This window comes from Glycine soja, chromosome 14 (assembly GCF_004193775.1).
Source record: "Glycine soja cultivar W05 chromosome 14, ASM419377v2, whole genome shotgun sequence".
NCBI classification, from domain to species: domain Eukaryota; kingdom Viridiplantae; phylum Streptophyta; class Magnoliopsida; order Fabales; family Fabaceae; genus Glycine; species Glycine soja.
This window is the reverse complement of record NC_041015.1, coordinates 10865773-10879972: the sequence shown is the minus strand read 5'-3', so window position 1 is coordinate 10879972 and position 14200 is coordinate 10865773. Positions and strand designations below refer to the sequence as shown.

At 40.7% G+C, this 14200-nt stretch overlaps 1 pseudogene; it reads left to right on the top strand.

The window, feature by feature from the left end:
* Window positions 1-12496: 12496 nt before the first annotated feature.
* LOC114383269 lies at window positions 12497-13145 on the top strand (annotated as a pseudogene).
* The last annotated feature ends 1055 nt before the right edge of the window (window positions 13146-14200 follow it).

Sequence of the window (14200 nt, the reverse complement as noted above, 5' to 3'; positions counted from 1 at the left end):
GCCCACTGAAAGTGAGGACGCGTAGTCCTCTAAAGGCGAGGGCGTGTAGCCCTCTGAAGTTCAGGCCTTTCGAAGGCGAGGGAGTGTAGTCCTATGATGGCAAGGACGTGCAATCCTCTAAAGGTGAGGGCATGCCCCCCTTTGAAAATGGGGAACATGTAGTCCTTTGATGGCGAGGACGTGTAGTCCTCTAAAGGTGAGGACATGTAGTCCTCTGAAGGTGAGGGCGTGTAGCCCTACAAAGGTGAAGGCACATGACCCTTTGACGGCAAGGACGTGTAGTCCTCTGAAGTTGAAGGTACATGACCCTTTGAAGGCGAGGACGTGTAGTCCTCTGAAGGTGAAGGTAACTAGTACCCAAGGTGAGGGCGTGTAGCCCTCTCAAGGCGAGGACTTATAGTCCTCTGGAGGTGAGGGCGTGCAGCCCTCTGGTGGTGAGGACGTGTAGTCCTCTCAAGGCGAGGACGTGTAGTCCTCTGACGGTGAGGGTAACTAGTACCCAAGGTGAGGGCGTGTAGCCCTCTCAAGGCGAGGACATGTAGTCCTCTGGAGGTAAGGGCGTGCAGCCCTCTGATGGTGAGGACGTGTAGTCCTCTCAACGGTGAGGGTAACTAGTACCCAAGGTGAGGGCGTGTAGCCCTCTCAAGGCGAGGACATGTAGTCCTCTAGAGGTGAGGGCGTGCAGCCCTCTGATGGTGAGGACGTGTAGTCCTCTCAACGGTGAGGGTAACTAGTACCCAAGATGAGGGCGTGTAGCCCTCTCAAGGTGAGGACGTGTAGTCCTCTGATGGTGAGGGCGTGCAGCCCTCTGATGGTGAGGGTAACTAGTACCCAAGGTGAGGGCGTGTAGCCCTCTCAAGGCGAGGACATGTAGTCCTCTCAAGGCGAGGACATGTAGTCCTCTGAAGGTGAGGGCGTGCAGCCCTCTGTTGGCGAGGACGTGTAGTCCTCTAAAAGTGATAGGTACAAGTACCCAAGGGTCCACCTTTATGAGAAAGCAAGAGATCGACTCATCGAGAGAGCCGGTCATCCCAAATCCACAAGATTAGATGTAGGAAATCTATGCAGTTAACATGATTTTTAGGGATGCATATGCATGCAACCTTTGTCGTGAAATTTGGTAAATGCGGACTTCATATGAAACAATGCAATGTAATGGAAAGTTGTACAATGTTCATGACATTCTTTCCCTATTTTGTGATTTTGATTTTGATTTGATTTTTTTTTGGAAAACATAGATTGACTGTCCTTTTGAAAGAGGTGATAATTCATGCGACCTTATCCTATCTTTTTGCAAATCTCTCTGGGAACTCCCTCAGAGTGTATGTTCTGTTTGATTTAGTCACTTGACCGTTTTGGAGTGACGGGAATGGAGTCGTTTGATAATTAATCAATCTATTGAAATCCTAGGGTTTGTCCCCCCCTTTTTTTTTGTTAAAAACATCGATGGGTGAGAACTTTTGATCGGCCCCTATGTTCACTTGAGGCTCATGCACGGTGCCCCTCATTGCCCCAGTGTAAGGCTTTGAGGTACCAATCATTGTCTTTCGTCATGACCTTGTAGCTGGGAACCTATTGAGTGAGAACTTCTAATCTGTCCCTAGGTTCACTTGAGGCTCATGCACGATGCCCCTCATTGCCCCAGTGTAGGGCTATGAGGTGACCATCGTCGTCTTGTTTTCACAACCTTGTAGCAAGGGAGAATGAAAGAAGCAGTTGATTCTTGCAAAAAAGAATTTTCCAAGGACGAGAAATAATTGAAGGATCTTTCAGTTGATGGATTAAGTCAAATGACTCTTATGTAGAAGCAAGATGTTTTGATGTCTTGATGATGCTAAAGGATCAAGTGCTTCTAAGTTTTATCCAAGAAAATCAAGATATATGATCAGGTTTGATCTCTTTAGAATCTTTAGGAAGAAGTTTCCAATTTGAAACAAACAAAGGTTTGACCAAAGAATTCTATCATTTCAAATTGAGATTTGCTCTCTGGTAATCGATTACTAGCAGTTTGAAAATGTTTTAATTCAAATTTTTAAAACCTGTAATCGATTACATAAGTCTTGTAATTGATTACAAGAGGGGATTTTGAGAAAATAATTTCCAAGAGACATATCTATTCAAATGATTTATGAACGGCCATTCAAATGTTTTAAAGAGAGTTTTCATTGCCCAAACAGTTTTATCCTCTCAAAAGATCAAGAGTTTTTCTGAACTGAAATGTCTTATCCTCTCAAAAAGATTCCTTGGTCAACCACTTGCTTATTCAATAAGGAATTTTTGATTGATCTTCATTTTACAATCTACCTCTTTTAAGAGAGATTTCATCTTCTTCTTATTTCTGAAAAGGGATTAAGAGACCGTGGGTCTCTTGTAGTAGAGGATTCTTGAACACAAGGGAAGGGTTGTCCCTATGTGCATTGTTAATCCGAAAAGAGAGAGTGAAAGTTTAATTGGGGAATAATCTTCGTATCTTAATTCAACCCCCCCTTTTCTTAAGGTAACTAAGGCCATTTATCCCACATCCTATTCTTGATAACTCACTTCTCTCTAAAAAGACAAAATGAGGTCACATGAACGTCTATATTTTTACTTGAAAACACAGTCAATCAAATGCCTTTTTATTTTTTTATTTTGAAACTTATTCTTTATTTTGAAACTTATTTGTTTTGAACTTTGCTCGTTGTTTTACGGCACCCCCACCAACGTGCAAGATGAGTAATCTCTGATTGAACGGTCTTGGAAGTCAACACTCAGGAGCGCAGGTTGCTTGAGCAAACAGACCAATGGCTTACACCCACATTCCGGCGAAAGTTGAATAAGCAAACATGTGTTTGTGAGAGGATGAGGGACAAAGATATCAACTTTATCCATTTCATTTAACATTGTAGCTGTGGTTTACAATAATGGCATAAACTTGGAAACCCTGATGAGTCATTAGGGACACCTAACAACAACTTTCAAAATTGCCCCATGTATGGTGTTGCTTGTCAATGTTAGGATTCAACAAGCGATTCTCCTCAAATTTCAGCCAGCCCGCATCAATTAGACCTTGCACCTTACGCTTCAGAGCCCTACCATGCTCAATGGAACGCCCCGGGGCTTCTCCGTGACAAGCACACGTTGCGTTCGAGTCGTATTCTCGGAGAAATGGAGGTTGATGAACCTTGGCTAGGGTTATGGCTACCATTGAATTATCAACTAGATATGGGAGCAAGTCAGCATAGGACACTGGAATTGGGGTGAATTCTACAGGCTTTCTCGCTGCAAAATTCACTTCTTGGTTGGTGTTTTTGGTTTGTGCTAAAGGTGGTCTTCGTCATTGGAAGTGCGGTAGACAGGCTTTGTGGTTGATTTAGGGATGGCCTTTGTGGATAACTGGGTGGTGGGTAAGGAGAAAGTTTGTTATTGGCTGAGTAAAGATATTGTTGGGTTGGTGGGAAACTTGGCCGTATAGGAATGGCAGTCACAGCATGGGTTTCTCCCTCTTTCTCACCCTCTTCATTTGCCCCAGTTTTCTCAGTCGTCTAAGCAGGATGATTAAATTTGCCTCTTTTCAGATCCACTTCGATCCTTTCACTGGCGAAGACCAAATCCGCAAAGCTTTGAGGGTGCGTAGCCCACCATCTTTTCATAGTAGAGTATCGATAATGTGTCTACCATCACGATTATCGTCTCCCTTTCCATCATTGGGGGTACCACTTGGGCCGCCAGATCCCTCCACCTTTTGGGCGTGTTCTTTGAAAGATCCGTCCCCCTTTTTGCAAATGTTCTGTAGTTGCATCCTATCCAGAACCATATCAAAATTGTACTAATACTGCCTAACAAAGGCAACCATTAGGTCCTTCCAAGAATGGACTCGGGAAGGTTCCAAGTTAGTGTACCAGGTAACAGCTACCCCAGTAAGACTTTCATGGAAGGAATGTATCAACAATTCCTCGTCTTTTGCGTATTCCCCCATCTTTTGACAATACATCTTTAGATGGTTCTTGGGACAAGTAGTCCCCTTGTACTTGTCAAAGTCCAGCACCTTGAACTTGGGAGGGGTGATGATATTGGGTACTAGGAACAACTCTTTTAGGTTAGCAAAGGCATAATCTTCTCCTCCTTCAATGGCCCTGAGCCTTTCCTCTAGATGATCCCACTTTCCCATTCCTGCCATAGTCATGAGGGTTTTTAACCGCTGTGGAACGTGAGGGTTGTGGTTGTGGATGATATTGAGGGCCCTCCAAAGTGTTTTGCAGGGGTATACCACCAACTGCTTGCCCTTCAGCAGCATATCTGAGGCAAGGCTCGAAGTTGGCTAGATCGTGGTGGGGAATTTCATGTGTCTCCTCCATGGGTCGAGAGACATGTGCATGATCAGATTGAGGTTGTTGGCTCTTAATGAGTATGGGAGTGGAGTTATTGACATCCTGATTGGGAATGTACACCACATTGGGTGGTGTATAGTTTGGGAGGCAAACCATATGGCGGGAAGGCGTGCTTGTTTTGAATTTGCACATCATGGGGTCATCCGTACCTCCCAACTCTTTGCCTACCATATTTGAGGTTGGATGATTCATTTGCTTGAGGCCAGATGGGAGCATCGGGTTCACCTTAGCAACAATGCTGGTAGCGGCAATTGCAACCGCATTGGCTTCTATTATCTTCTTCACGCTCATCATGGCCACCATCATTGTGGCCATTTGCTCTTTCATGGCCTCCATGTCGACCTTCATCTTCTCTTGCACCTCCTCTGCTTCACCCATTACTCTAGCTCTAGCACGAGTTCGGTAAGGGTGCCGTAAAGCGTGTCCTTTTCTTTTTGATAACAATGATTAAGTTCATTTTATTTTATTTTTCAAGGAAAGAATGCAACGAGCAATGCAACCAATGAAAAGCATGGATGCATGCGAATGATGTACAGTTGAAGTATTGCGAATTTTTACGCAAGATATGGGGTTGAATCAATTTAGATTTTCAACATGGTCCATGACATCTTTGTCAAGGTGAAACTGGAAGTAACAAGGACATCAATAATCCTAAATATGTTTGGCAGTAGACGAAGCAGTGATGTGACTCGATTCATCTTTTGCCCCAATTTTGCAAGACGGTTACTTCCATATTTCAACTTGACTTGATGAACCTTTTTGTAAAAGCATGAGCTTGGTTCAACTCTATAATCCAAGGAATGGCAATTCTGATCGCCAATACTTCAACAACATCTCATAGGGATGAATGACTCAGGCATACTTTAAGCTTGTGCATGGAAAATGTAATTATGAAATTGAGATGCCCGAAGAAACACCATTTCCTAGTTAACCATGCATTAGGTACCATGTTCAATTATTTTGTTTTTAAGTGAAATGGGTTTATGATCCCAACATGGTTGGCTCGTGGCGCCTAACACATGAAACTAAGAATGTAGTGTGAAGTTTCACGCTTCCCCCTTTTTTGTTTTTGTTTTGTAGAGGAAAACACAAGGATGAGCAAACATGAAAACAAATGGTATGCAATTTTGCAGATCAAAAAGTTTGTTGAACGCATATGCATGATGATGCCATGACTCATGCAAAATGTGAGGCCGGAATATGATAACGGACAAATGCAGGATATGTCCATTATGATGTTATGAAGAGATGCTTATGCGATGCATGATATGAATGCATTTTACGGACACGAGAGCCCGGAAAATTATCTCTTCTTACTTGCGCATTTGGGGGCGCAGTGCCCCATGTGTACAATTAAGAAGGTGATATGGACCTTCCGGCTTCCCGTGACAAAGGACGAGACCAACATACAATGCATGCTAGAGATAAAATGCGGGAGTGACTTGATTTGCACAAGCTTTTTGGAGTAGAAACCTGGGACCAACTCATTTTATTTCAAAAAGGAAGTCATATCTAGTCAAGGTCTGAGAGACCATACAAGTTTCCTAACGATTTCTAATTATGTGGGCCATTAAGTCTATCATATGCTGACAATAGCCGAGAAGCCCATGAATCTCTTCGGGGGCGGAGTAGGTGTCAGCCATCGCCTTGGCCTTGGCTAACAATCGGGGAAGTTCTTGACTCTCGTTCAAGGTAAGAGCAAACCGATCCATCCACATGGTTGCCTCTTGGTGTAAAGAGTCGATCACCCTTCCTCTAGCCTCTTTTTCCGCATATACTTGGGCATACTCATCCGTGATTCTATGCTCGTGGGCCGTGGCTAGACCCAACTCTTCATGGTACTTGGCGATGATAGCTAGCATGTTGGTCTCCGTCTCGCATAAACGCTGAGACAAGCTTCTTTTGGACCTTGAGCAGGCAACTAACTCCTCTTTCAAAACCATGCTATGTGCTCGCGACTGGTCCCTTTCCTCCCTTCGCAACTTGAGTTCATTATTGCTACCCCATAGGGCTCCGCGAAATTTGTTCCGGCCATACTCTTCCTTGCGAGCCCTCTTGGTCTCTCGTTCAAGGGCTCTTGCGGTAATTGCATTCTCTTCCCGTAACCCGGCACACTCCTTCCGAACGTGTGTAGCGGCCAACTTGAACTTCTCCTTGGCAAGTTTTGCCTTTCCTAACTCTCTTTTGAGAGTTTGGACTTCTTCGTCCTCTTCCGGTGCTTCAAAACTCTCTTCGCTGACGACTTTTAACTTGGCGAGCCAATCTAAACCTCGTATATGAACTTTCATCCATTCGTGGTACCCACCAATGATGCCATTACGAATGCCTCTAAGCTCTTGATCTTTCCTTAACGGGGTTTCCCATGCCTTATGGATTCTTTGTATAGTCTTGGAACTTTGTGCGCCGAGATCCCTCACAAGGAAAGGAGACATGCTTTCTTCCGTCGGTGCTCCCCTCATGGGGTACCCTAGTTGTCTTATAGCGAGCGCGGGATTGTAGTTAATACAACCCCTCGTTCCTACCAGCGAAATGTTTGGGTATCCTCCACATGAGAAAAGGACTCCTTCTTTTCCTTCCTTCCATCGGGGGAACCAACTGATTGTTCTACCTCCTATCCCGGCCAAGAGCTGGTCCCAATCTATTCTCCTCTTTTCAGTGCACGAGCGATGGCTCAGGTGCGGACATGGATGTCTTGTGTCTTGTCGGAACAAGTGCGAAACCAACCAAACACAGAGGGCGGGTAAGCAACAGATGATCCGTGCGCTACTCTTTTCGCACCTTCGGTCAAATGTGTCAAACAGATCTGCCAAGACAGCTACCACCGGACTTTCCTTGCTATGGTGGTAGGCAAGGAAAGCGTCGATTGCTGCTAGGTCTACCAAACCATCCACATTTGGAAAGAGGACAACCCCGAAAATTAGCAAAGCTAACACATCCATAAACGGGACCCAGTCTCCTTGATTGGCCATACCCCTTGCCTTGTCTTCTAGGTACTTCCGTGGTAGGCCCGCTATGCCGTTCCGAGTCTGTTTTATGCGGTCCAAACCTCTTGCTGAATCCTTGACCACAGTTGCAATTCTGCTCAAAGAGGAGAGACACCCGGAGGAAAGATATGGTTTTCTTCCCCCGAGAGGACATCCTAGAATTTCCTCAAATTCTTCAATGGTTGGTACTAATTGGAAGTCTCCGAATGTGAAGCACCTCAAAGGCTGGTCGTAGTATTGGGTAAGTGATGCAACGGCTTCTATGGACACCTCTGCTATGGTCAACTCTAAGATCTTTCCGTAAGTCTTGCGGAAGGCTTGCATTTGGAGGGGTTCCATCAACCGCCCTAATTCCTTGATGCTGGTGGTATCTAGGCTTTTGACCTTGACTTGGTAGAACCTCTTGCCGGTTTGATTTGTTCCCATGCTTACTAAAGTGAGACAAAAGCTGGTGCAAATCAAAACTCCGATATCTCATGGGTGGGATGGATGCATGCATGATGGAATGCATATGACACAGATGCAATCTAGGAATGCGGGGGTCCGGGGAATTTGTCCCCTTCTTAGATACGACGTCTAGGGGTAGCGAAATGCCCCAACGCACGTTTTTAAGAAGGCGACACGGACCCTCCGTTGGTTTGTTTACAGTAGGGATCAAGACAGAACCCATATGCAATGCCTATGCAAACGACACAATGCGGGAATGTGCACAGTATGACAATATTTACCGAACATAAGCAAAAGGGTATATGATACTCATGCATGGCAGCGTGAAAAATGGCACGCAGCGTGTTTGCTTCGTGCCCCTATTTAAGGGATCTATAAGGGAGAGAACTAACTAGGCTTTTAGCAATAATCCCCAAGGTAGTTATATCTCTCTTGATGGTTTCTAGAGGTATCATCCCCTTTGAAGAACATATTGTAGCAGTAGGGACTACTAGCAACAATAGGTTTTCAAAGAGAAAAGCTCTAGATGAGGGTTCACTGTAATCAAGCAAGTCGGAGACCTAGCATGATCACAGATTCACCTCCACTCCTTATGTTCCCACGAACCCGGGTATAGGGCCCTTTTTTCACTCACAGTGTGTGCAAATAGTGTTGGTGTTTGTGTGCATCAAATGAATAAATATTTACCTCATGCATACATTTTAAAACGCACTAGAAGCAACAAAGAGTTTATATACACAAGAACATAATGTAGGGAAACCAACAAAGGAGTAAGTCATGGTAAAGCATTTGCACAAGATTAAATGGCCTAACTCTCTAAAAAAAGGTCCCCAGCGGAGTCGCCAACTGTCGCAACCTGCCCTTCGGCGGGAGGGCGACGCGTGACTCGCGGGAGGCGTGTTCCACGAAAGGAATACGCGCGGAGTCGCCACCAACGTTTATTTGAGGAAAACGTCGGAAAAACCGGAAAAGACGCGATCTACGAACTTTTAAGTGAAAGGTTCGGGAGTTGTATTTACGCACGGGGAAGGTATTAGCACCCCACACGTCCGTCCCAAGGGACGGCAGCCTTTAATCGAATGTGCAAACATGACTTTGATTTTTATGTTCCCTTTTATGTTCTTATATCCTTTATACCCTTTTTATATTTTTCCTTTTTTGTGGTCGACAAGGGTGTTTCCCTTTGCTCCTACGTATTCCTCAATTTGGGATGAGAAAATCATACCTACGTAGTTCTTTCGGAACAAAGTGTTTTGTTAAGTTGTTTTTGTCTTTTTTGCAAAATATGTTTTTATTGAACAAAAGGTCATTTAAGGTGTTGAACCATTAAACGGTCTTTTGATTTTGAAAGGGGAGAAACGTTAAGGCGTTGGACCATTAACGATCTCTTGTTTTTGAAAGGAGAGAAACGTTAAGGCATTGGACCATTAACGATCTCTTGGGGTGGTCGACAAAAGCGGGGCTTTTGCTCCTACGTATCCTTAATGAGGAACTCAGACCTACGTAGTTCTTTTTTATCAAGCGATTCTTTACTTAAGTGGTGATCATTTTAAGGCGTTGGACCTTAAAAATGATCCATTTTACTTAGTGAGAAATTGAAATGACAAACTTCAAAAGCCTATTTTTTATGGACAAGCTTGACTAGGCGAATTGATTTTAGCCTTTAGTTTCACTTTAGTTATTAATCAATTCGATTAAGAATGAGAAATCCCAAAGAGAAAACGTCCGATTGATTTTCCGCTTTATTTTACTAAAAGATGTCTTTTTGATTATTATATTATTTTTTACCTCTTTTTGATTTCCAACGTGGTTACGGCACGACCGAACGGTCGGAATTTATTTTAACCGAAGTTAATGGATAATACAATTCAAACGTTCGGTGGAAATTTATTTTATTTTTAAGTTAAGCGAGAAATGACTTAAGTAAAATGGCTTAAGCACGTCAACAGGGGGTATAAAAAGTAAACAAAACGAGAGTAAAAATGCACGAAACACAATGGGGACCACCATGGGTGCACAGAATGAATCGAAAAGCTTGGTTCGAGATACTTACCCGTTGAAGATCGAAGAACGATGAAGAACGAATGAAGAATGTCGAAGAACGGTTGAAATCTTTGCGAAATTCCTCACGGAAAACGTTACGAAAATGTTTCGGAAGCGCCTCGGCTTAGATTTTCTTCACGGAAACAATTTTTCCAAGCAAATTCGAAAGAGAGAGAAGTGCCTAAGGGGCTGGACCCCTTCCTTCTTGCTTTCCTCCCCTATTTATAGCAAAATAGGGGAGGTGGTTGCCGCCCAGCTCGCCCAGGCGAGCTCAGCTCGCCCAGGCGAGCAGGGATGCTTCCTCCAGAAGCAACCGCCTTCTGGAGGAATCTTCTGGAGGGCCCAAATGGGCCTGGGTGCTATTTGCACCCCCATTTTTACTAAGTACACCCCCCTCTGCTATTTTTGGTGATTCTTTTTTCGTAAAGTTACGGAAACTTACGAATTTCGTAACGATACTTGTTTTCTTTCCGTAATGTTACGGAACCTTGCGGATTACATAATCATCCCCTTTTTGACTTACGGAATGTTACGGAACCTCACTTAATTATGCAACGATGCTTCCATTTGATTTCCGGTGTGTCACGGAAACTTACGGATTGTGCATCAATATTTTTTTGGTTTTTCGGCATATCCTGGAATTTCACAAATTGCCTAATGATGGGTGCCAAGCACCTCACGAGGACCAAAGAATGGTCGCACGTCATCGAGCAAAGGTCCCCGGACGAAATTAGGGTATGACAGTGGTGATAACTAAGAAAACCAAAAAAGGTCTTAGAAGATTAAAAAGGTACTCCCTTGACTTGGTTCCATTGTCTGTGCTTAAAGTCTTTATAACTATTGTTAGTCAAAAGCTTTAAGAAAAGTGATTTTAAGATTCTGAAAAATGTGAGTTTTTGTAGAGACTGTTTTAGAAGCTATTCAATGTAGTTTTGAAAAATAATGTAAAGTCTGATCGTTTTCAGATTCAATTTATTTCCAAAGAAAGCTTATGGATTACCCAAACATGTTTAATATACTTCAAAAGAGATTTTAAAAAAATCATGAAGAATGCACTGTATATTTTTCCTTCCTTTGTGAAAGGGGGTAGGAACTATGTCATTTTCAGCATTTATTCCATAGTCATGTACGTAGTACTGTCTCATCTTATCACTCTTTTTACGATTTAAAGAGAATGACATTTTAGGTTCAACAATGTACCTTTACCTTCTACTACCATTGATTTGTGGCATGAATTAATTTTGGCGTACCCTGCAAGTTTGACTTTCAATAAAGTACGCACTGGTGTTTTAGTTTCTGAATAAACACAAGTTCATGATTGCAACTTGCAAGTTTTGTTTTCTTAACCAGGAAACAATTGGTTCCATTGTCTGTTGCTTAAAAGAGTAGTCTAATTTTACTTTTCTTTTTTACTTTGTAACTTTCAATCTTCATGGATACTTCAGATTCAACATTTTTATCCCAAAAGTTTCAATTTTTTAAAAACAAGTGCAGAAAATAGACTAAGATAGATTCACGGATACTTGAGATTTAGCATTTTTACCCCTAAATTTCAATTTTTAAAACAAGCGCAAAAAACAAATTGTTTCTTTGTTAAGTGCTCAAGTCTTCTTTCTACTCTTCATTCAGGCACTAATGGGTTATTTATTCACACACTTATTGATATTTTCTAACTGCATAATGGCATAATTGCAGGTTTCTTCCCTGCAATTATAATTGGTAATTATAGGTTTTGAATTCTTTCTTTTACATATTCTTTCTTCTAGAATTCTTTTTTTAGTGGGTGAGATGAAGTTGATAAATTGTTTTAGATCATTGGAATTTTACTAGAGAAAACACAAAAAAATTGATGTGTAATTTGGTTTGTGTTTGTAAGTGCTTAAATTAGTCTTTCAGTTTGAAAACAAGGTCGAATGATGCTGTGAAATTTTTGCCTTAGTTAAAGAGCAAGGAATTTCCTCGCTGCACCCTTCAAACAATTATAGTTTTTAGATTAGTATGTGTAGATTATGTATATGGATTGGTCCTCATTCAGTTCTCATTCCTGTATAGTTTATGCCATATACTCAAACACTGTTTATATCATTGATTTATTTGTATTGCTGCTATATTTTTCTTCTTCTTCTTTATTCATTTTGATATATAGGTTCTGCACATTCTTCCATGTTTTAGTTGGATATATTGGTTCTGCACGGTTTCTTTCACGTTAGAGGATGGCTGATGGAATCCATAAAGATCTTTGTTGCTTTGCGTCTCGAGTATCTCTGAGCCTTATACGAGAACATATATAGTAAGATATAATAGATGCTACCAACATATGTAAGATTTCAAAGGTGAGATTTTTTTTAATTAAAATTAATAGCAATTAAGTAATTTCTTTATGTTTCAAAATTGTTCCATTGTTTCACTTGCTTCTTTTTTCTTTTTTTTTTTGTTTTTAATGCAGGAGGCAATAAGGTTGCCACTTCTTTTTTCTATCTATCCCACCTTGACTGATTTCGGTAACAGATCCAAAAGCTTTGAGATTAGGATTTGATGTGAATTTGATAGCTATTGCATTGCAAGTAAGAATAAATAGTGATACTATTTCCTATATGAGCATGAGTCTTCTATTTCTTGCTCTGAATTTCGATTAACTTGATCTGCTTCTGAATGTAGGCAATTTTTGGTGTATCCCTTCGAATTATTGTTCATATATGGGTCATGAGCAAGAAGGGTCCTCTCTATGTTGCAATGTTTAAGCCAATTGGAATCATCTTTGCGGTCATCATGGGAATTGGCTTTCTTGGTGGCTCTATCTATCTAGGAAGGTATACGTTTCTTTCATGTCTCAATCATAAGAAAAATTGGAGGTGTGTCCACTTATGGACTTATGATTTTATTAATGAGAGCATTTTGTTTTCGTGTGAATGAATGCAATTTAAAAAATACTTTAGTCTAAGGACTACAATTATGAAAGGGGGACCTTTTGTTTGCGTGTGTGTGAATGCAACTTAAAAATACTTTAATCTTTGAAGGAATACAATTATGTAAGTATGGTTTTGTTTATGTACAGTGTGCTTGGAGCAGCCATAGCGGTTATTGGTTTTTATGCTGTTATTTGGGGGGAAAGCCAAGAGCAAGCAAAGGAAGAGTGTGAAGTCTATGATGACTCAAAATCATACTCGTCGTTGTCCCTCTTTTGGAGAACAAGAGAATGGAGGAATAGAATCATAGCAATCATTTAATTTCTCTAGCTTCAATATAAATGTCTCATGTAATATTTTGAAAACAGATTGCATTAATAAAAAAAAATAGTCATAGTTCGATTGATTTGAAACCTTAGTCTAATTTTCTAACAAGATAATAAAAAATAAACAGCTTGAAACACACAACCAGTTTATAGTTTGATCAATAAAAAATAACGGGTGGGAAAGAAAGTAAGAATTTTATCAGACATGCTATTTTTCCTGCATTTCACATTCACAATGCATTATTTAATATCTATTTGGCTTAATGTCAGAGAATAAGAATTGACCGTTTTTCTAGCCACTTTACAATATCCTATTGTTGTCTATATATATTCTTTTCTTTAACAACCTTTCATTTTGTCTTATTTCATTAATTAACCGTGCTTCTTTTCTTTCATTTCTTTCTTTAAGAATAATTATCCAATCTGTTGGGTAGGTATAAATATATTGACAAGGGAAAATTTTGTGGCTGTGGAGAAGACCCCAAGACATGTAAAATCTATATCTATATCTATTTATATGATCGATATAATATATTATATGTAGCTCTGAGACATTGATGAAATAGAAACATCATCTCTCGCTCCTAAGTTGTACATTTTTTTTGTTATATAATTAGTACGATACAATTCAATAAAAAATTAAAATTGATTTCTTACATGATTCAATGATTAATTCGTAATTATCAATAATGCAGGTTTGATAACTTGTTGTCTACCGTGTGTCACCTTTGGCCAAATTACATAAATTATGGATGAAGGGTGTAGTAGTAAGATCAGCGAAATAAGAAATAAACAAAATATTATATATAATTGCTATTTTACAATATATGTTGTATTGATCATATATAAGTTAGTTTGATCTGTGAAAGTGAAAGAGAGTTGCTATTTTACAATATATGTTGTATTGATCATATATAAGTTAGTTTGATCTGTGAGAGTGAAAGAGAGTTTCATATTGCAATGTAGTTTTCCCTTTTCTGGATGAAAATGAAATCATCAAGAGGGTGTCTGTGTCACTCGATTATGATACTTAATGAGTTATAATTAAATTGAAAATCGATGTTTTGGTAAACTGGATGTATAAAATAGGATATGTCAAGTAGTTTTTCTTTTTCTGGTGGGGT